Source organism: Pyrus communis, chromosome 14, assembly GCF_041283825.1.
Source record: "Pyrus communis isolate YQ-2024b chromosome 14, ASM4128382v1, whole genome shotgun sequence".
NCBI lineage: Eukaryota > Viridiplantae > Streptophyta > Magnoliopsida > Rosales > Rosaceae > Pyrus > Pyrus communis.
Genome location: NC_142578.1, coordinates 21,772,543 through 21,795,184, shown reverse-complemented (window position 1 = coordinate 21,795,184; position 22,642 = coordinate 21,772,543). Strand labels below are relative to the sequence as shown.

Genomic DNA, 22,642 nt, shown 5'->3' with positions numbered 1-22,642 from the left:
ATTGGATTTGAAGATGGTTTCCATCTTGATACTCCAAAATTCATAGTTTTCTCCAGTAATGACTGATCCTTAACTTCTCCATTGTTGTTTACAGATAGTTAAACTAGAGATGAACATTTTTTGGGAAGGTTTCGGTGTTTTGAGCTTGAGTTTCTTGGTTTTCAAAGTTTTCTGGGGTATCAAGGTTTTGAAGTCTCCCCTTAAACACGATAACGCACAGCTTAGTGATAAAAAATAGGCTCTGATGCCATGTTAGAATTTGGATTATAAGGGAGAAATGATGCAGGAATGATTAATAAAAAAAACAAAAGGAATTTCACTATAATGGTGTTTGGGTTAATATTTGAATATTGGGTTTGAATGAAGAAAAACCCAAGGATGCCAAATTAAATGAAGATTTGCCCATAACCCAGCATCGAGCCCAAAGACAAACTAAAGCCTTATCAGCCAAGACACAAGCCACGTGCCTATAACTGAGATGACAAGTGATGGAGACTAACCTACTATTAACCAAAAAACACTTTACAGTGGCACTATAAGACTGATGACTCACTACCCTCCAAGAGCTTTCGAGCAAGAGCAAAGCCCTGACCCTCGGCCCAAATCGCCTATAAAAGAGAGAAGAGACAACAAAGACTAAGACACTTAACCAGTCAAACAAACAAACTTACAAACTCTGCTTTCATGCCAGATTTGCATCCAAAAAGCTGAAATCAACTCAGATTCAATCCTTTTAGCAATAGTTTCCTTACAAAAGCTATCTTTTGTCTAGTATAAAAGCTCTACTACCTTTTAGTGTTGTAGTATGTTTACAATCCATCCATTTTTAACATACAAACCCTGTAAACTCAAAGAGAAATGGCTGCAAGAGGTTCATTCTTGCCATACAAGGTGAAATTTTGCCCGAGTCTCTTTGTTTATTCTATGAATTAGTAGATCTATTACTTAATGCACTCTTCAGCATGTATTCAAGTCATTGTTACCTGTTTTTCTATTTTAAAAGTCCCATTTGCATCTGGATCTGGTTAACTTAATACATCTGTTTTCATTAAGAGTAACTTGGAACCAAACAAATGACTTAAAGGGCTCTAGATTCCCTCCATTTGAACATACAAGATCATGAATTAAAGTTCTTGGTCACAAGGCAAAGAGAAGAACTCAATGCAGACTTAACCCATTTACGACAATCCTTTGATAACAAAAAGTTTGAGTAACTTGGGGCACAAGTATTCAACTTAAAACACACTTGCTCTACATTTGCTATACTGAGATAGCAATGGCACGCCTAAGCATTTAGTTAGTTTTAATTGCGAGCCTCAAGGCCTACACCTAAGGCCCCACAAAGGCACATTTCAAAACTAACTTTAAGCTCTTATTGTAGCAACTAGACAAGCAAGAGCCCGACTACCAAACATACACATTCAAAGTGTCAATCCCTTGGGGAACTGTGCTGAGGTCCAGAGACCTTCTCCAGAGAAATCTTTGCCCGAACAAATGGTTAATAAAAAAACAAGAAGAATTTTGTTGTAAGTTCAGTTTGCAAAACATAGCAACAACACTGAGCATTTCATTCAACATCCATCATCAAAAACAAAACATCCTCTTATCTACAAGAATTTGCAGGTAATACGTCATCCAAAGCAATAGTTGGATGTGTAAATCTCAGTCATCCACATGTTCTAATCCTAGTAAATGACTAGATTTAATTCTATGTAGTGATCTTATAAAAAAACTAGCCGTTACTTTCTTAAATAAACTAGCCGACGTAGCCGTTGTAGAGGCTCCAGCCTCTTGGTCTTGTCTTCGAAACTTCAAGGCTGTAGAACGAGTTACATTTCAACATAATTTATTTTGCATTAATCTTAAGGTATGATGTGGAATCTAACCACGGTATTTAACTATTGAGGGAAGTTTACTAATTAACCAATTGGAACAACTTTCCAAATTACAATTAGTCTTTGGATTTGCATCCGTTAATAGTAGGTTTGTTATCTTCTTTTGGTTTGCTTGATCCCCGTAATGTCTGTATTCTATTATTTTCTGGGCAGGTAAAAAGTCCATGCCAAACATTATCAGTTAGTTCCAGCTTTAGCTATTGTCCCCCTTTTTAATGTAGGAATTAATATTTAATAATTCTGATTTTGCATGACAAGTTACACTTTTGACTTGAGAAGCCAACGACTTCCAGTTTGCCATTGTCATTACCCTTTAATTACTTAGTGCAGGTAACACGTGGATCAATGTGGTAGATTGATTCACAATAAATTAATAAGAATTATACATGGTTTACCAAAACCGACAGAGTTGTCTCAAATATGATTATATTATAGACGAAAACATATAAGGGTCAGCTTGATAAGCTTTTCTTTTGTCAATAAACTTTTTCGTGTTTTGTTTCATTTTTTTGTCTATCATTATACATTTTCTTCATATCTATCCCACTAGCCTACGTACATCCAGCATTTTCATCTCTTTTTTTCCTATGTATCTTCTTTCACTTTATCTTGAAAAAAATTAAAACAAAAAAAACGAAATGATTATGAAACAGGAATCACCTAAATGAACACAAATATATTTTGCACACACGTACAAAGCAGATGCTAATAAACTACAAATTTAAGGAACAAAGTATGAAACTTTTCAGATGTTATAAGATTTGTATGTGGGAGTTGGACATTAAATCTTTTCCTTAGATGAAAGGCATATGAATACCAACTGGATCATGTCAAATAGTTAATACTATGCTATAAAGCAGGATTAATAATTCAAATAACATTCTTCTATCAATTGTTGGTTATAAATCAAATCTTTCCAAGGAATCACAAAGAAGTACATGATAAGATTGCTGTGTGTTTCTCCTGACAATAGAAGGTGCATTGAGAATCTGAGGAACATCAACTAAAGAGAAGAGAAAAAGCAAAGGGGAAGCAGTTACAGTATGGAGCAAATGTTAGGCCCCAAACGACTTTAGTCTGTACCAAAAGGTACATTCACATACATTGAAGATTGGTATGCATCACCTTTCCTTTAATATATTCCCTCAGAATCACTTGTCCCATCAAGGAAAGTCCCATGCAATTCAACATTTCAACTTTATATGTTCTGAGCAATTTCTGAGTTTCTCTTTCATTTGGGCCGGATCATTTTTCTAGTGATCTTACGGATTTCGTGATCGTAATTGTTCATCGTACATCGTATTATTAGAAATAATTTTAAAATTTAAAATTTAAAATTAAGCATAAATAGTACCAAACGATTTCTGACCGCACGATGTCCAATAAATGATCATGATAACGAAATCCTTAAAATCCTCAGAAAAATAATCCGACGAAGATCATTTTCCTTTCATTTGGTTTATCTTATCTGTTATAACAAAACTCTTTCAGACTCTACTTCACTTGTGCAATTTACAAATGTCCCATAATCAACATCTAGCTAGGTCTAGGGTTGGACATAAAACTTGATAAACGAACAATTTATTTCAATTTTCACCGCTAATGAATTAAGTCTATTCCTCCAAACTTCTAGATAGAGATGATCTACGAAAGTTCAAAAGCAAAAAAAACTGAAAAGTAAATTATTAGTCACTTGCATTTAAAAAACAAAACCTGTCAATCCGTTTCACTTCAGCCAAGTTGTTTGATAAATTAAAGTGCTTGTAATTTGGAGAAATGCTTCACTAACATGGATGGCATATTTTTTTTTTTTTTTTTTTTTTTTTTTTTTTTGCGGGAGGTGAGGTGGTCCAACCATTGAGCGTGGTGACAATTTGAGCTTTTAAATGTTTTGGTATTCCTAATTGCTTTTTGAAGAGTTACCTCCTTATTTCAAATGATACAGTATATTTACACTTCTTTTATGGTTCATTCTACACTAAATTCTTCTTAAATATGCGCATTGAGAGTGATTATTCGAATTTGAGTGCAAAGAGGGGAGTACAATATTCTAACCAACGTAGCTAATCCTAGATCTGCATTGTTTTTTTCTCCTCCTATATCCCTTAAATTCTTGAATCTTGATCACCTGATAAGCTGGATACAAATTAAGTCTCCCCATTAGTTGAAATAAATTCACGCTCATTCTTCAAATCCAGTTCCCCAAGGACAGATTCAAAGGAATTATACTTGGCCAAACGTGTAAATTTGTTATCTTTACGTTTTTTGACTTCAGACAGAGAAATCACAGTAGTAAGCACACAATAATAGAACAAATCAACGGAGTTTGTTCTAAGGTCAGTCACAGCAATAACTTGCATACCAAGAGAAGATATTGGGCTAAAGAGGCTGGATCCTCAAACAACTGTCCTGCGACATTCGGAATTCGGCGCACACACGCAATGAGCTGTATGATATCAAAAGGCTCTTATACTAGTCTTCCATGCAATGCATTAGGAAATGTAACCGCTGACGGTAAGTTTTCAAATCAATGTGCCAATGACTTCACCATCAACAATGATTTGCACATGGGAAAGTTGAAGGCAAAGCTTGCATGATATAATCAAAATCCCACATCATTTTCAGCCATTGATTTGATAGGTTCATGCTCACATGAATTTGCTATAATGTGGTCAGGTATGTGCATCAGCAACTCAGCACATTGTATATTTTTCCTTGGAGAAGCAGCTAAAACACTTCAAATTTCATGCAATAATTGATTAATCGTCAGAGAGCTTGCGACTTTGTATTCAGTTGGTCATTACTGAAAGCTTGAAGGTATATATGTAATTTCGAAAACCAAAAGATGATGACAAGTTTCTACTCTGAACTTCAACCATGCCCTCACCAATTCCAATCTGGGATACAATGAACAAATCATGCATTATTGAAGTTTGTTGAATCAAATCCAGCTGTGGCTCTTATAACAAGCAAACGCGCGTCTTCATGCCTTGCTATGCTTATCTTCAGCTCTAAGAAATTAAATCGAAGCAGGAATATTCAATATAGGGTTTATTTACCACAAGCAGACTAATATATCCCAACCCAAAAGTACTAAAAGCCCAAATTTTGTAACCCCAGAATCAAAATTGTTTTTTTTTTTTTTTTTTTTTTTAACAAACGATATTATCTACGCTAAGGGGGGCTTAGCCTCACAATGGGTCAGTAATAATGTGATTCAAATTTGCCTTTGGCGAGAATCAAACCTAAGATCTCTTACTTACAAGTGAAGAGGAATACCACTAGACCATAATACTAAGTGATACCCCAAAATCAAATTTTAGACAATAGTTTTCTTCCCAAACCATGCTAATTAATTTGCACATCAACTATATTAATTGTCAAAACAATTGCTTCAGATTCAATATTTTTTGGACTAAGCAATCAAAATTTTGGATTAAGCATCTTGTGTTTGGCTCCCATTGCAAAAATAATGTCACGTAACAATCAAATGAATTCTCTAAAAAAAATCATAATCCACACGCATTTCCTACCGTTCTTTGATTGTTAGGGAGAAAGTAAGGGTGGTATTGGTACGATTACCGTATCAAAATTCATGTACCAATTACCATACCAAATTTTTGGTATGACAATTTATTACCATTATCGTGTCAAATTTTTGATATACCGAATTTCGGCATGCCAAATAGTTTGGTTGGCATGGTATGGTAATAGTAATTACCACTTTGTTTTGGGCCCTTTTTTGGGCCAAAATTTGATTTCTTTTTCCAACCCAATTCAAGGCCCAAACCGATTTTGGCCACTCCCTTTGGGTTTCTAAAACTTTTTTTTTAAATTTAATTATGAAATTTTATAGAGATTCATTTAAGAAACGAGAAGTAAATAAATGGAAGAATTGCTAAAAGAACCTAATATCCCTAAAAAAAATAGTACAAAGATTCCTAAATTTCATCTTTACATTCTTTAAAATTGTACAAAAATTAACTTGATAGACGAAACCAAGGAGAAAGACATCCCAATTTGATGAAGGAGAAGATGAGATGGACTCCGGAGAGAAAGAGAGTCGTCGGAATTGGAGCAACACAGATGAAGTCGGTGGCTAGATGAGTGAATAGATGAAGAGTTGCATCGCAAGAAGGCTTAGGTTTTTTTATTGGGAAAGTAAAGGTTAGAGGGTGAGATGATTGGAATAATGGCTAGGAAAAAAAAAATATAAAGTGAATATATAATGATAATAATACCTAATTATATATAAATGAATAGTTGTGGTACGGTATGGTATACCACTGGTAATAGTTTTGAATACCATTACCATACCAAAAATGTATGGTATGGTACAAATATTGTACCATTACCAATGGTACAAAATTTTTGGCACAACTTTGGTATGGTGGTAATTCGGTTGGTATGGTAATTTGGCAAAAAATTTCACCCCTAGGGGAAAAGCATGATTTAAAGCCTATAATACACTATGAAATTCCTCCAAATCAATCAAAATCTTTACTTTTTAAAATTCTTTAAGATCAAACCCTGATTGAATATACCTAAATTTAAAGAACTCCTTTAAATTTCTAATTTAATACCTTTGGACATTTCATAAATTCGTTTAAAATTCGAATTGAATACCTTCTAATTTTTAAACTTTTCTAAAATCTTTCAATGATATATAAATGAGATAGTTCTATAAAATATTTTTAGGTTCGTCAAATACAAAAAAATTTCAGCATGTATAGTTTCATAGAGGACAATAGTAGAAAAAATTATTTGAGTGACAAGACTTTATGCGATGGAAGACATTTTGTCGTGCAAAATGTGTTGACAAAAGAAGAAAATAAACACCTTACGCGACAAACATAGTAGTCGCACAAAAGGTATTGCACAACAACACTAACTGTTCGTCGTGCAAAGGGTGAGAAAAAACGCAGGTAGGGAGAAATTTGGCTCCAAAACCTTGCGCAACACTACTTTCTCAGGAACTAAATTTATTGAGTATCAACGCTTCTTCTCACCTAGGATCAGTTCAAAATTTTTAACAAAGAAAGGTGATGCAGATTGTTGCTTTTGATCATCTTGCTCCTTTTCTTTAGAGTTTGAGATGTGATTTTGGTGGAAAATGGGATATAACATAACAAAACCCTAACTCAATTGAAGCCCTTGTTAAAAACCCATCACTGATATTAAAATTATCTTTTTGGAAAAATTGAGTATGAGTGAGGGTACTGACCTTCGCCGGGCATGTCGTGTTCGAAATTGGAAGAGTTTGAGATGTGATTTTGGTGGAAAATGGGCAGCGCTGCATAGAGAACAAAGCAAGTCCATGTTTCTGTGGAATCAAAATTGTAGAAATCAAACGATGTAGATGAGGATTTGGAAGATTCTGAATTCAAAAAAGAGAAGATAAATTTACCTTTGAGAAGAGTGGTGACTGCTGTTGTTGAAACTGAAGAGATTTTGGCAGATGAGTCGAGAAGGAAAACAGCTGGAGTCGGCAACTTAGAATTTCAGCCAAACATACAGAGAATACGAAGAAACGAATGGTATTGTAAGATTCTGAGAAGAAAAAACCAGGACTTGAGCTGGGTTCTAAGAGAGAAGTCGAGACGGGTTCTAGTCGAAGTCGTAGAAGACACAACGAAGGCTGTTGTCGGAATTTTGAAGATTTCAAAAAGTTTGATTTGAAAGAGAAAATAAGGGAAAGGTGGGTTCGCTGGTGAGTGATGGGGTGAAGCCTCTAGAAGAGCCCAGTTTTACCCCCAACTTTTAAAATTAGGGGTGTTGTCAAATTTGGATTTGATGGTATTTTAATAGATTTTAAAATGTCAATTAGATGGGTTTTAAAAGATTTTAAAATCAGGGTGTAGTTAAATCAAGATTTGAGAAGATTTAAAAAATACATCCAAATCTACGGGTAGTCAATTAAAATTTTAAAAAGTCCATACAAATCTAAGTGTAGTGAGAATGCTAAAAATTTGCTAGAATTTTGGTGGATGAAAGATTTTAATGGATTTGAAGGTGGGTGGTATAAATACCAAATGCCATAAACAATACAACCCTCCTCATCTAATTTCTTTTCACGCCAAACCATAAAAGATGAATTGTCCTAGCATGAGTTCCAAGCATTCCCCACTAAACTCACATGTCGCATTTTTGCTATATTTTTTTCTGCATTTGGTTTGTTCCTTTAGGAAGATGAGTAACAATTGGAACATGATTTTTCTGAATTGGGATTTTATCCCTTTATTTATTTTTTTATTTTTTTATTTTTTTGCTTTATAATTCGTGCTCTTTCCACTACTCATTTGCAATTTTTTTGGGGGTGTTGAAAAGAATTTAAATTATCAAAACTGGAACAATTTTTTGGTGGGTTAGATGAATGCAATTGAAAAATTCGTTGATCTGGATTCAATACGTGAAAATGGCAATTGAGTTTGTTTTTGTTTAATCAGAAAGTAGAAAAAAATTGTTTTTCGGGAATTCCCTTTACTGGTTTGGTGAACTAGGGTTATGCAATTTTGGCCTACAAGCTGTTTGTTTAAATGCCTCAAAGAAGTATATGATGAATTGGTTGAGTTTGTTTTCCTCCACCTTTCGTCTAATGAAGTTTCTGTTGGTTTTAATTGCTTTTCGTATAATGTGTGTAATGTTGTGGCAATTTTTTACATGAATTTGATACTACTGAGATTTTGGGTCGATATGTTATGAGATGTGATTAGATAAAAATTGGGAAGAAATATATTAGCCATTTGTAACTTTGATAAAAATCCATGAAAAATGTCCACACAAATCCTAAGAATCCATGAAAGAAGTTCATACAATCCATAGAAATCTATAATGGAAATTCATATAAATCTTTCAAAATCCATATAAAATTATAGAATCTATTAAAATCCTTTAAAATATGTCCCTTAACAAAATCTATTAAAATCCTGTGAAATCCAAATTGACTACACCCCCCTTAGATGAGCGTGTTGTAGAATAGAGAAATGAGATAAAGAGTGGAATGAGAGGGACTCCCTCCCATCCTAGATGATCAACACGTTTACGTTTTACCTCTTTTCCTTCCTAAATGACCCACACCTGTACATACATATATTTCCCTTCCCACAGTGACAAAAATAAAGCAGAAGAGTAGAGAAGAGGCAAAATCAAAATTATACAAATCAAGCAGGGGCAAAAAGGGAAGCACACTGTAGAAGTAACAGTGATCTAAGTCTGTTAGGAACAATGGGAATTAAATTGAAAGTTACTCTTTTAGTGTGTGTGTGTGTGTATAATATAATTTAGGGAGATGTTTGTCACTCAAAAAAAGTCATCCTACACTTCAAAATTTTCTATTAGAAATAAAAATTCATTTAGGAGAAGTTCAAAACGACTTTTTTGGAGTGTCAATAACACTTTCCTTCCTTCATTTTTTTTTTTTTTTTTATATTTGTGATAGAGGGAAAATGAAGGATGAAAATGAGCAGAATTAGTGGACGAAGAATGATGTGAGAGATGTAGAAGATAAGAAAAATCACACAAAATGAAAGCAAAAAAGTATTTAATGTTGTGGTCTATTTTATTTGACAAGGAGAGAGAGGGTCGACGGAAAGGAGAAGAGAGAGAGATGTGTTTGTAGAATTGTAGGGGAATGTGTGTGTTGTTATCCCTCCTACATTGTGCCTTTATTTATAGTAGTAAAGGAAGAGAAGATATTCCTTCATCCCCAAGGAATACAAGATATAATAGGAAATGATAACTATAATAAAATTTAATCTAGGATTTACACAATTATACTTGAACTAGGAATGTTTACAACACTCCCCCTTGAGTGTGTAAATACTCAAGGTAGATTTAGCATCATACAGAAGTTGAGGAAAACGACTCATCGACATTGATTCTAAGGAACAACACTTATTCTCAATAAGGTAGGAACTTGCATAAGTAGTAAGTCTCACTAAAAAAACCTTATAGGGACAAAATCCATAGTCTAAGGAAAAATGTATGAGAAATGCAAAGTCAAAAGTAACATCTACGGGATGTCATCAAGAATATGACCAACCCAAGATATGTGCCTCATTAAAACCTAGTTAGGTAGCAAAAACCCAGTGAGAAAAATGCTCATAATCGTCGTCAGGATATCAACGGTGGGATAAAGATCGCAGAAGCTTCGAATATGGCCCACTACTGCTCTCAACCAAAAGCATTCCCGAGTTACTTCATGTAAGGCGAGAATTTCAGCATGGTTAGACAAAGTGGCAACTAAGGTTTGTTTAGTTGACCTCCAAGATATTGCGGTGCCTCCAACGGTAAAAACATAGCCATTTGAGAACGCGCCTTGTGCAGATCGGATAAGTATCCTGCATCGGCATAACCAACAAGGCGAGAATCAACTTGAGAAGCAAAGGGTGCAACATCATTCGAGGATTCATAGGAATAGAACAAACCCAGATCCGTAGTACCTTTAAGGTAACGAAAAATGTCTTTCATGCCAGTCTAGTGTCTGCATGTTGGTGCATTACTGTATCTTGCCAAAAGATTAACAGAGAATGTGATCTCGGGTCTAGTGCATTGAGCTAAGTACAATAAAGTGCCTATCGCACTTAGATAAGGAACTTCAGGTTCCAAAATCTCTTCATCGTCCTCTTTCGGAAGCAAGGGATCTTGTTTTACATCTAGTGATAGAATGACCATAGGAGTACCTGAAGGGTTCGCTTTATCCTCATTTGACACGCCCCGACCCCGATATTCCCCGAATACTAGGATAGGCACGTGCTGGCCGACACTCGAGAGTGACGAAAGCCATTTATTAAGTGCAAATGCTGAAAATAAGGGATAAATAAGGTTTATAAATATAAAAGAATAATGAATATGCAAATAAGGACCGTGTTCAGAGCACACCACTAACCTAGAACACTAAAAGAAAATAATATAAAATTGAATGAAACAAAGGAGTGGGTCCTACACCGAGAGGACTCGAAGATGCCGATGCGGAAGTGCCTGGACGTCGGGATTGTATGCCTCGATTCTAAGTCCTGAAGGGGGCGCAAAACAAACATGAGTGGACCAAGTTGATATATATATATATAATAAAACAGTTATCAACATACTAACCCCCAGGTTTTATGAAAACACATATATAATGATAAACATAGGTTTTCCGAAACCTAGCATGTCGTGCAATATCTCAAATCATCATTCGCATAAAATAATAATCACTAGTGAATGTCCAATATAACACTTCAGGCCCCATGCCGGCTCCCCGTCTCTGAGCACACAGTCAGAGGAAAATGCACTTCAGGCCCCTTGCCGGCTCCCCGTCTCTGAGCAGACAGTCAGAGGAAAACACACTCCAGGCCCTATGCCAACACGAAACCGTCGCCCGGGACGGACCGGATCTATCCCTACGTCCCGTAGCGGAAGGGACCACTAGGTAAGTACAAAACCAGTGAACATACATATATTGAAAATCAACTTCATAGTATAAAGTCATCCATCATCTATACTATAAAGAGGTGTTCTAAACATGTTCTAAATATCATATCGTCATCCATCAGATATGCTATAAGAACATGGGTTATAGGAAAAATAGTAATAATTCAAACTAGCCTCAGTAAGCATGTTATCTCAAAACGTTTCATAAAACATAATCATAAAGTCATGCTTTTCTGTGTATGCAATTCTACCATTAAAACATGCATTTTTAGAAGGGGTCCACTCACAGTACTTCGCCGTCGAAAAGCCATGCCATCTAACGAAGAAGGAAACGCCACAGATAATCGCCCCTAAGCACATAAATGGTACATTTAGTCAAACTCTACTCAAACGATTGAATTTGGGAAAACGGACATCGGAAACGGATTCACAACGTCGAAATTAGCCTAGGAGGGTTCCCGCACGAACACTCAAAAAGTCAACGGTCAAAGTCAACGTTGACTGGTTAAAGTCAAAGTCAACGTTGACTGGTTAAAGTCAAAGTCAACGGTCAGACCGGGTCCGGGTCAAACGGGTCTGGGCTTGGATCCATGTTGGGTTAAAGGGTTTGGACTTGGGTTGGATCTGGGTTTGGCCTAAAGGGTTTGGGTTAGGATAATTGGGTTAGGTTTTTAAGTGGGTTGGGTTGTGCTTGAACCCATGCGGCCCAAAGGCCCACAACAGAAAGGGCGATGGGTTTTGGGCTAACAGGCCCTAAGGCCTAATTAAAAAGGGGAAATGGGTTTGGGCTGCAACCAAGGCCCTAAGGCCTTTGGGTTTTTTTTAAATGAAACAAAATAAAAATAAAAAAAGAAAAGGTTTAGGGTTTTGGGCCAGAGACCAAACAGGCCTAAGGCCCGTGTGAGGGTGGAGAACGGCCCGAAGGCCTGGGTGCGCCGGAGAAGGACGCCGGAATTCGGCCGGAATTTAAACAAACTTCGAACGTCCATAACTTTGTTCATACTCGACCAAATCAAGTGATTCAAAAACGAAAATCGTAGCTCTCGAAGAGACGAAGAGAATGGTACCTCACACGACGTCTAACTCGCCGTGGTTTGGCTGGAAAACACCTCGAAAGTCACTGAGGTCGCCGGAAACTGGGTAAGATTCAAATGAGTATAACTTCTTCAATACTCAATGAAATTAGGTGAAACAAAAAGGAAAGTTGTAGTACTCAGCGAGATGAAGAGATTGATACCTCGCACGCCGGCCAACTCGCCGTGGTTTGGCCGGAAATTTCCTCGAAAGGGGCGGTGCTCGCCGGAAAATTGGGTGTGCACTCACCCGTGCCAAAAACACTCCAAAACCTTGGAAATCAAGAACCCAAACTCAAAAACCACATCTAGGCAAAGTCTAACATAAGAAAAGAAGAAGAAAAAAGGGCTTACCCAACCGGAAAACAACCAAAACTCGCTGGAGGTGTTCGTGTCCTCCCGGCGCCGCGAGCAGGGGAAAGAGAGAGAGAGAGAGAGATGCAGTTGAATGGCGATGATGGTGATGATTTCCTCGAGTAGGTGTAGTTGTGGGTGTGTGTGTGTGTGTGTTCTTGTCGGAGGAAAGAGCACCGAGAGGAGGGGGGAAAGAAAGAGCACGGAGGAAGAAAGAGAGAAGAGAGGAGAAGACTTTTCAGAAGAAAAAAAAAGAAAAGAAAAGGGAAAGGGAAGGAACCGGGGGACAAAAACAGGGGGTGGGCCCCTTGGGCTCACCAATTAAGGTTCAAAAACAATTTTAAAAAGGAAGGTATCCTCCAAACTTAGTGAAAATACAAAAATACCTATTTTCTTACGTAAATTCCGGGACGGGTTCTTACATCATTAAAGTTGCGCAACACCTTCTGGGTGTAGTTCGATTGATGTACTAGGATTCCATCTGAACAATGCTATATCTTGAGACCAAGATAATATCGAGTCTTACCAAGATCTTTTATCTCAAATTTCGACTTCAGGTGCGTGACAGTTCTCGCAAGCTCTTCAGGAGTTCCGATAAGATTCTTGTCATCAACATATACTGCAACAATTGCAAATCTGGAATGTGACTTTTTAATGAACACACAAGGGCATAGTTCGTTGTTTACATATCCCTGACTAGTCAAATACTCACTCAGCGGTTATACCACATTCTTCCGGATTGTTTCAAACCGTAGAGTAAACGCCTCAGCCAAATTGAAAGCGTGTTCTGGGGTTTGGAAATATTTGAACCGGTTAATGTAAATCCTTCGGGAACTTTCATATAAATTTTCGTATCAAGATCCCTATAAGGTATCAAAAAGTAATCACATCCATAACGGGTGAATAAGTTTCGTCATAGTCAATCTCGGGCCGTTGTGAGAAGCATTGTGCAACAAGACGAGCTTTGTAATGCACAATTTCATTCTTCTCATTACCCTTTCGAACAAAAACCCACTTCTAGCCAACGGGCTTCACATGTGGAGGAGTAGGAGTTACAGGTCCAAACACCTTATGTTTCGCAAGTGAATCGAGTTCAACTTGGATTGCTTGTTTCCAGTTTAACCAATCAGTTCTACATCGACATTCATCAACGGAACGTAGTTCAATGTCATCGCTCAACATGATCTCAGTAGCTACTGCAAATGCTAATGTATCGTCGACAATCATCTCATTTCTACGCCACACATCATCTAAGCTAGCATAATAGACCGAAATCTCACAATTCTCGGGAGGAGGATTCGTCTCTTCAAGGACGTTTCCATAATCTAGAATTTCCTGATGAGTTGGGTAGAATGAGTAAGCGATAGTTGGATTCATGGTAGGCTCTTCGAGACCTTGTGTCGTGGTTTTCCTTTTCCAAAGGTGTGAATCCTTTGAACCAAGGTGTCTACCACGTTTTTGTGTAAGGGCAGATGATTGGCTAGTCGCTAATGTACATGGATCACCAAGATTAGCGTCCAGGGCTTCCAGGAGGGCAGTCCGTCGTACATTTGATACATCCATCTTTGCAGGCGTTTTCGCAGCTGGAATATGTGATCTTGTCACGCGCACTAGATCGATGAAAGCATCTGGCATGCTCTGAGCTATGCTTTGGAGATCTAATATGCGCTGCACTTCAGTTTCAGACTGAACGGTGCGGGGATCTAAATGAGACAAAGTGGGAGTCGTCCACGATAATTCGTGTTGTTGTTCAGGAACGTTGACGTTCTTATCTCCTCCTAACGACGGGAAGACTGTCTCATAGAAGTGACAATCCGTGAAACAAGCAGTAAACATATCATCTATCAAAGGTTCTAAGTAACGAATAATCGAAGAAGAATCATATCCGACATAGATTCCCATCATTCGCTGAGACCCCATTTTTGTATGTAAGGGCGGCGAGATCGGCACATATATCGCACAAAAAAAAACGCGCAGATGCGATACATCAGGTTTGTATCCGATAACCAACTGAAAGACACTAAATGTAGACTCGGTAGTTTCTTACACGACACAAAAATAACAGGTTTCGGGTTAACACGATAACTAATCGGGTCATTATCAGGTGACTCGTTAAGAACCCGTTAATAATGGGTTCTTCACGGGTATCCACGTGGGCAACCTGTTTTGACCCATTAAGAAAAATAAGTTATAATTTTAAAGTTTAATTACTAAAAAATTTATTATAAAATACAATAGTCATATTTTATATATTGATATATTGTATATTAAATATATATATATATATATTTATTATTATTATTATTATTATTCTATATAAGTTAAAAAATTAAGTTTTATTCATTTATTTATTTTTATTATGAGAGTTTTTTATTATCATTAATAGGATAAATTTTACTTAACATGTTGTTGTCCAAAATTAAAATAAACTAGTATAGTATTAGTATAGGCAATAAGACATCCTTACAAGTATGAAAAATGTGAAGGAATATATAAACACTAATGATTCATCATTCCTCCACCAGTAGACAATAATTACACTTACATTATCATTTAGATTTTTAAAACCCTCCAAACCGTCATGAATAATGTTTTTTATTTGAGTGTAAGAGTAATAAAATTAATAATAATTATTGTAGAAGTGTAAGAAATGTAATATATATATATATATATATATATATATATATATGTATATATATATATGCAATCATTTGTAGTGACAAGCTTTACAACTTTCGTGAAGGGGTCAACTTCGAAATCCGACACTATAATCCATAAACCTTAAATTTGTATTTAACTGTCGATTTTCATTTAGGCTTTATTCTTTATATTGAATTTCATTTTTTAAATTTTCTTTTTTGAAAACATGATGGGGGATGTAGGAAGATGAATGGTTCGGATCTTTGATATCACGTCCCGATATATACGGTTAATTGAAATATGAGTCGACGTTATATAGTTTGTAGAGACTTTATAAACACCAGCGATATTTTCACTACCGGTAAAACTCTGAATATAATATCAACGATCCAAAATGTTCATCTTCTTGTATCCTCTAATAGATCATGTATTCAAGAAACAAAATCTGAAAAAAAATAAAATTTGGTGAGAAAAATGAAGCATAAATGTAAACAACAATCGACGGTTAAATTTTGATCTATGATTTATATGATTATAGTGGCACATTTCAAAGTTAAGCCTTTCATGAAAGTTGTAAAGCTTGTCATTACGAGCATTTATATATTTTTTCTATATTTTTCACACTTCTACATTAATTAAAAAACTATTAAAGACTTTACTTAAACAATAGCCATAGGATAAATGAGAAGAGAGTTCTAATGTAAAGCCTCACTGAAAATATCATCAATATAACTCTTGAAGACAATATATCAAGCCAAAGTTCCAATACCGTTTCCCATGGTGATTGATGAAAATTGAAGAGTTTGATTTTAAGAAAATGTGCAAGGTTCCAAACCTTGAAACTTAACTCCCTCAAGCCAAAGTTCCAATATCGTTTCCCATGGTGATTGATGAAAATTGAAGAGTTTGATTCTAAGAAAATGTGCAAGGTTCCAAACCTTGAAACATAACTCCCTTAATTTTGCAAATCTTTTGAACATTTGATATTTTGTAATGTTCTAATGTTTTTATTTTATTTATTATGCTCTTATTTTGGGTATGTAAATATGTAATACTTGAAAGACAAATGCGTTTTTATGTTTTGAATGTGATAATATGGTATGTATATACTTATTTAGTATTATGTTTTTCATTTGATTATTTATTGGTTTAAAATATATTTTCCTTAACGGGTAACGGGTCGGGTCATATTACCTTTAATATTATCAGGTCGATTTTGGGTCAGGTCATTTTACCCGTTTATTTTAACGGGTGTTACACGACACGACCTGTTAAGATATCGAGTATGACACAAAAATGATACGAACATGGAAAAAACGACACAAATGTCAGGTCTAACTAAATGGTTGTGTCAAAACAGGCCTTAAGTGGACCAACTTTGCTTCGTGCAATATTGCATGGCCCCAAGCAGCGATCGGGAGCTTGGTACGTATGACCAACGATCGAGCAATCATTTGTAAGTGCCTAATGAAAGCCTTTGCCAGGCCGTTCTGGGTGTGAACATGGGGTATATGATGTTCAACTTCAACCCCAACCGACATGCAATAGTCATCAAAAGTTTTAGATGTGAATTCTCAGCATTATCTAATCGAATAAATTTGATCAGATAATCAGGGTGGTGAGCCCTGAGCTTGATAACCTAAGCCAACAGTTTGGAGAATGCAACGTTCCATATGGACAACAAGCACACGTGACCAACATGTGGAAGCGTCAACCAAAACCATAAGGTATCTAAATGGTCCGCAGGGAGGGTGAATCGGTCCACAAATGTCCCCCTGAATCTGTTGAAGAAAAATGGGAGGATTCAAACGAATCTTGTCATAAGAAGGCTTAATAATAAGTTTTCCCATTGAACATGTTTGACATGTGATTCCTTGGATCGAACCTAGCTTCGAGTTAGTGGATGCTTGTGTGAAGATTTGAGGATTCGACGCATTGCTATTCATCCAGGATGTCCTAAATGATCTTGCCAAATTGTAATTTCATTTTCTACGTGGGTTTCAACGTGGTAATTGTTATCTGTAATGTCCTTGAAACTTAGCAATGTTTTCCTAGAACGTGGAGAATAGAGTGCCTCATCAATGGTCAAGATTGTACCACTGGACAACATTATACGTGTCTTACCGTATCCTTCTATCAAGTTGGATGAGCTTGAGAGGGTTGTCAGAGGTGCATTCTTATGTATGAAGTTAGTGAAATAGATGCGTTCACGTAAAACGGTGAGCGTGGTTGCACTATTTGCCAAACAACTAACTTTCCCACTAATCATACCTAGAATGAAAAATTAAATTTGAATCGGTCACATGTATAAAAGTTTTAAAAACAAATATCAATTCAAAATAATTTCATTTATTCAAGGATGGTAATTAATTAAAACTTAATATCCAAAAACAAATCACCAACTAATAATCCAAACATAAAGGAAAATTGTTCAAAAATCAACCAAAAAAACAAGGGGGGTTTGGCCACTTAGTAGAATTCGGCCCCAATTGTCTTATTTCAACTAAAAGATAAGTCTATGTGTAAGATTCTAATCTTCCATAGGGTGGTATCCTCTTGAAAGTCAAAAACCTCCATCTTTGTAGTCTCAGATTCGTCCACTTGCATGAAGTTTGATTCAAACTTCTTACGATGAGAATGATATTCATCCACAACCTTCTTGGGAGCTCAGCAAACTTGGGACCAATGGACCACAACGATAACACATATCTGCATCCATGGTTTCAGGTGCTTTGCCCTTATTCTTGTAGTTCAAGGCCTTAGGAGCGAGGTTTGGGCGCTTCTAAGCTTTGCTTCCTTCCTTGAATGGGCCTTAGCTCTGTTAACCTTGGTGGGATGGCTTCTGGCCACCCTTACCACGCCTCTTTTGGCGTTTTAGGTGTTGGTTGGTGCTATAATGTGTTTCAGGTACAGCAGTCGCCCTAATTGGTCGAGCTTGATGATTCTTCATCAACAACTGGTTCTGCTTTTCAGCAAGAAGTAAGACAGAGATCAAATATGAGAACTTAGTGAACTTTTGAGCTCTATATTGTTGCTGCAGGACAATATTAGAAGCAGAGAAGGTCGAATAGGTCTTCTCCAGGAGATCCTCTTCAGTCAAAGTTTCATTGCAAAACTTGAGAGGTGATCGGATTCGACAAACTTCAGAATTATATTCATTCACAGACTTAAAGTCTTGGAAGCGTAAGTGCTGCCAGTCGTGTCTTGCTTCAGGCAAGAATATGTCCTTTTGGTGATCAAAGTGACCAGCCAAAGAGACCCATAATGCACGTGGATCCTCCTTAGCAAGATACTCAATTTACAAAGCGTCATGGATATGTCTTCAGATGAAGATCATAGCAACGACTTTTTCAACTTCGCCAACAGGCTTTTATGTTGCTTCTTTAATAGTAGGACGCAAGTTCTTTATAATGAGGTGGAGCTTCATATCTTGGACCCATTTGAGGTAGTTCATTCTAGAGACCTCTAAAGTAGTGAAGTTGAGTTTGTTCAAATTCGACATGTTCCTATCACAAAAGAGATGGACAAGATGTGGTTTGTGTAATAGAGAAAAAAATAAATTCATTCACTTAAGAGTAGAACATACAAGTCCTAATAGACATGTATTGGTTTAATTTTGTATGAAAAACTTTAGGTTTTCATGGGTGATGTTTTTAAGTGAAAACTTCAGGTTTTCAAACAAAGCATGTTTATAAGAAACTTCAGGTTTCAAAATAATTATGAACTTCAGGTTCATATATTTCTGCAGGCAAATACAAATATATATGCAAACAAATATGCAAAAAATAGAATTTTTAGTTTATAATTATAATTGAATTGATTTATTTGGCCGTTGGGGCAAATTAAAGTTTGGGTGAAAAAAATATAAAACCCATTGGGCCTAAAATAATTAGGCGAATAAAACTCAGGACCCAACAGAAAATATAAGCCTACTGGGTGGCTTAATAACATGGTGCCATGTGACCTAGGCCCTACATTTGGGCTAGGGTGTCTCGGGTGGGGCTGCAGGCCCACTGGGAGAACTGGGCAGGGGAATGGGCTGCTGCAGGCAGGCCCATAAGCTTAAAAAATCCACGCGGGCCGGTTCAGGCGAGCCCAAAAGAAGTTTTTTTTTTTTTTTTCCCTTCTTTTCCGGGGAAGGTCCAAAGCCCAAACGGGCTGGAGCAGGGTGTCAATCCGAGGAAACCGAAGCCCACTAGGGCTCGGGTCGAAGAGAACCAGGACACCCCAGCGGCGTTGGGTGTTGGATTTGAACCGGGGTGGGGACGTCGGCGTCGCTTCAGGCGACTGTCCTCGGAGTCTATGGCACGGCGAAGCTTGTGGGTTCAATCTGGGAACCCGAGTGGCAGACGGAAACCTCGGTTTCGACGTCGGGGGTCCGAGAACGGTGGGGATTCAAAGAATCCGTCGATGTTCATCGGGTTTCTGAAAATAAAAAAACCCATCGTCTTCGGCGATGGCGAGGTCCCAATCACAACTGCAGGTGTGATTGCCCAGGAATAACGGCCGTGAAGCCGTGTCCGACTTCAGGCGGCACCATGGGTTAGGGTTTGATGCTAAAGGCATCTTTTCAGATGGAGCAAGGGTTTTGCTCCGGTGCTTCGTAGCCTATAGTGGGCTCGTGTGAGCCCAGTGTTGTCGGGGTCACGAGGAAGAAACCCTAGGTTTCTTGAAATATATATTTTTTTTAATTCAATACCATTTTATTCAATTATATGCATATTCAAAACAATAGTATGTTAATTTAATTTCAATGTGATGCATATACAAATATATTTGACTCAATTCATAGCAAATATCAAATTCACATAATTCAACAATTAAGATTATGAGGCATATACAATTTATGTAGAATCTAAAATACGTAAAACGTAAAGTTGGATCATTATCATGGTGAATGTTCATGCTATCAAGACTGCAAGAATATCGAGATAAAAACCGTTGTTTTGAAAGAACCTGATTGTGTAATGATATGGATGAACTGGTTTGATGCAGAAAAATTCTTCAAAGTCAAATTCCTAAGCGCAGGGGTAGGAGCGTGCAAATAACGTGTTGTGGTCTATTTTATTTGACAATGAGAGGGAGGGCTGGCGGCAAGGAGAAGAGAGAGAGATGTGTTTGTAGAATTGTTTGTGCCTTTATTTATAGTAGTAAAGGGAGAGAAGATATTCCTTCATCCCCAAGGAATATAAGATACAATAGGAAATGATAACTAGAATCAAATCTAATATAGGATTTACACAATCATACTTAAACTATGAATGTTTACAACATTTAAGTTGTTTTCATGTTAAAGGTTTGAACAATGCTACGCTTACCTTGTTGAAAAGAAAATATGGTATGATTCATTTAAGAGGTAAGGCCCACGAACACATGTATGTTTTTTCTTTAGTTATTATTATTATTTTTTTAACAATCGATATTATCTATACTAAGGGGATAGGGTGGGCTTAGCCTCACAATGAGTTAGCAATAATGTGGTTCAAATTCGCCTTTGGCAGGAATGAAACCTAAGACCTCTCACTTACCAATGAAGGGGAATACCACTAAACTGTAATACTAAGTGGCGGTACAATTATATTATGAAAAATGTGGTAATAATAGTATTTTCGAAAAGATTTTGTTTTCATTTTTCCTCATTATTTCTTCCTTCTCTCCATCACCCTTCTTCATCTTTGCTTTTCTCCATGTACTTTTTCTCACAAGAACAACAAGTGAAAACTAACAAATTAAAAATAAAATAATTATCAAATGGTCCTAAATTAAAATCGAAATCGGATGGAAGGAAACAACTATCCCAACGTTGGGCATATATTATAGATAGATAGATCCTGCACCTTGAGAAAGTGCTTCTGCTTTTCATAACTTGAATTCTCTTCTGATTAAGACATAGAACAAGGTTCTAGGTTCTCAACATTCAAGTGGCTTTGGTCTATTTCTAGCTAGTTTGCCAAAAAAGTGGAGTTCGCTCGTCCCTGTGTTATCCATATAGGTTCACACTCACTCGAATTAAGTTAAGTGCTATGTCTCTTCAAGTAAAGAATAAGAAAAAATTACATGGTTCTCTGGATTATGGAATATTTTGAGAATTTATCATTGAATTTTATTTTTATTTTTATTTTTAACGAAAGTCTTCTAGTTAAAAGATTTGGAGTATCGAATACTTCGGAGCACAATAAAAAAATCTCAAGAATTTGATTGTCTCAGCGAGGAATCCTGCTTTCCGACCCGACTTGTAAAAAGATCAATAATCGTCACTAAGACGCATTTGATTCTCCCTATGTGCATGTATAGGAATAAAAAATGTTCATCTTCATCTGGATGGTTAAGGAGGCCAGTCAGAGATTCTAAGTATATATAGATCGATAGAAAAACTTTATCCCCTTGTCAAAATGCATGTTTACTAAGATGAACTATCTTGCTAGCATCTGTTGAAAAATTTGACAACAAGTGAGAAATTCTATTTTCAATTAAATTTTTTATATACAAGCTTATTGAGGAGGGAGAAATTGAATCCTAAAACCTCGTGTCATGGTTAAATCTTAAATGTTATAGATGAGAGGTTAATGTGAGACAAAGATATGCATAATTGTTAATAATTTTTTTTATTATTTTTTATAAAATGTTAATAAGTTTTCTACCCACTGCATCTCGGGTTCATATATATTCTCCCTTTAGACTAGTGTAAAATATCATTTGGAATGAAAAAAAAAAATACATTTTATTAATGCAGGAGGTTATGAACACGTTTTGGGAGTCTTTATTGTTACAAAAGTCTATTGTGCTTCTAGTTTTAGAGTAATATACCCTTTAGACGAACTTTGTGATGAAGTTATGTATCTGTGCAGTTGATATTGAGAGAGAGAGAGAGATTGATTCAGACTGTAAGAAGAATGATTCTTATCTCATTGTTATTGCAGATTACACAAGGATATATACATAAATAAAATATCTTACTCAATGCTGAGTCAACAATACATAAACGACTATAACACCCTTCATTTAATAGCTAAGCTAAGTACTAATCTAGTGCCTTATGCTCATTACAATCTGGTGGTCCTTCAATATCCTTAATACACCCCCTCAAGCTGAAGGAAGGAGATCGAACTGAAAGCTTGGATCTGAGCTGTGCAAATCTGTCGGCAGGCAGAGATTTGGTAAATATATCAGCTATTTGGAGTAAGGAAGCCACATGATGAACACTGATATGACCCATAAAAACTTTTTCTCGGATGTAGTGATAATCTATCTCTACATGTTTTGTTC

General features: G+C 36.4%; 2 long non-coding RNA genes and 1 pseudogene across 2 annotated transcripts; all 3 read right to left on the bottom strand.

The window, feature by feature from the left end:
• Positions 1-4,108: 4,108 nt before the first annotated feature.
• On the bottom strand, positions 4,109-7,586 carry LOC148691396 (uncharacterized). The gene is made up of 3 exons (XR_015956010.1): positions 7,303-7,586; positions 7,120-7,218; positions 4,109-4,906 (listed from the first exon to the last, which is right to left on the bottom strand). It is a non-coding gene; the product is annotated as an uncharacterized LOC148691396 (long non-coding RNA).
• A 3,117-nt stretch (positions 7,587-10,703) lies between these two features.
• Positions 10,704-12,945, bottom strand: LOC137713998 (uncharacterized). The gene is made up of 5 exons (XR_011065350.2): positions 12,737-12,945; positions 12,547-12,655; positions 12,377-12,445; positions 11,597-11,659; positions 10,704-10,909 (listed from the first exon to the last, which is right to left on the bottom strand). It is a non-coding gene; the product is annotated as an uncharacterized LOC137713998 (long non-coding RNA).
• Positions 12,946-17,875: 4,930 nt separating this feature from the next.
• On the bottom strand, positions 17,876-18,878 carry LOC148691395 (uncharacterized; annotated as a pseudogene).
• Between the last annotated feature and the right edge of the window lie 3,764 nt (positions 18,879-22,642).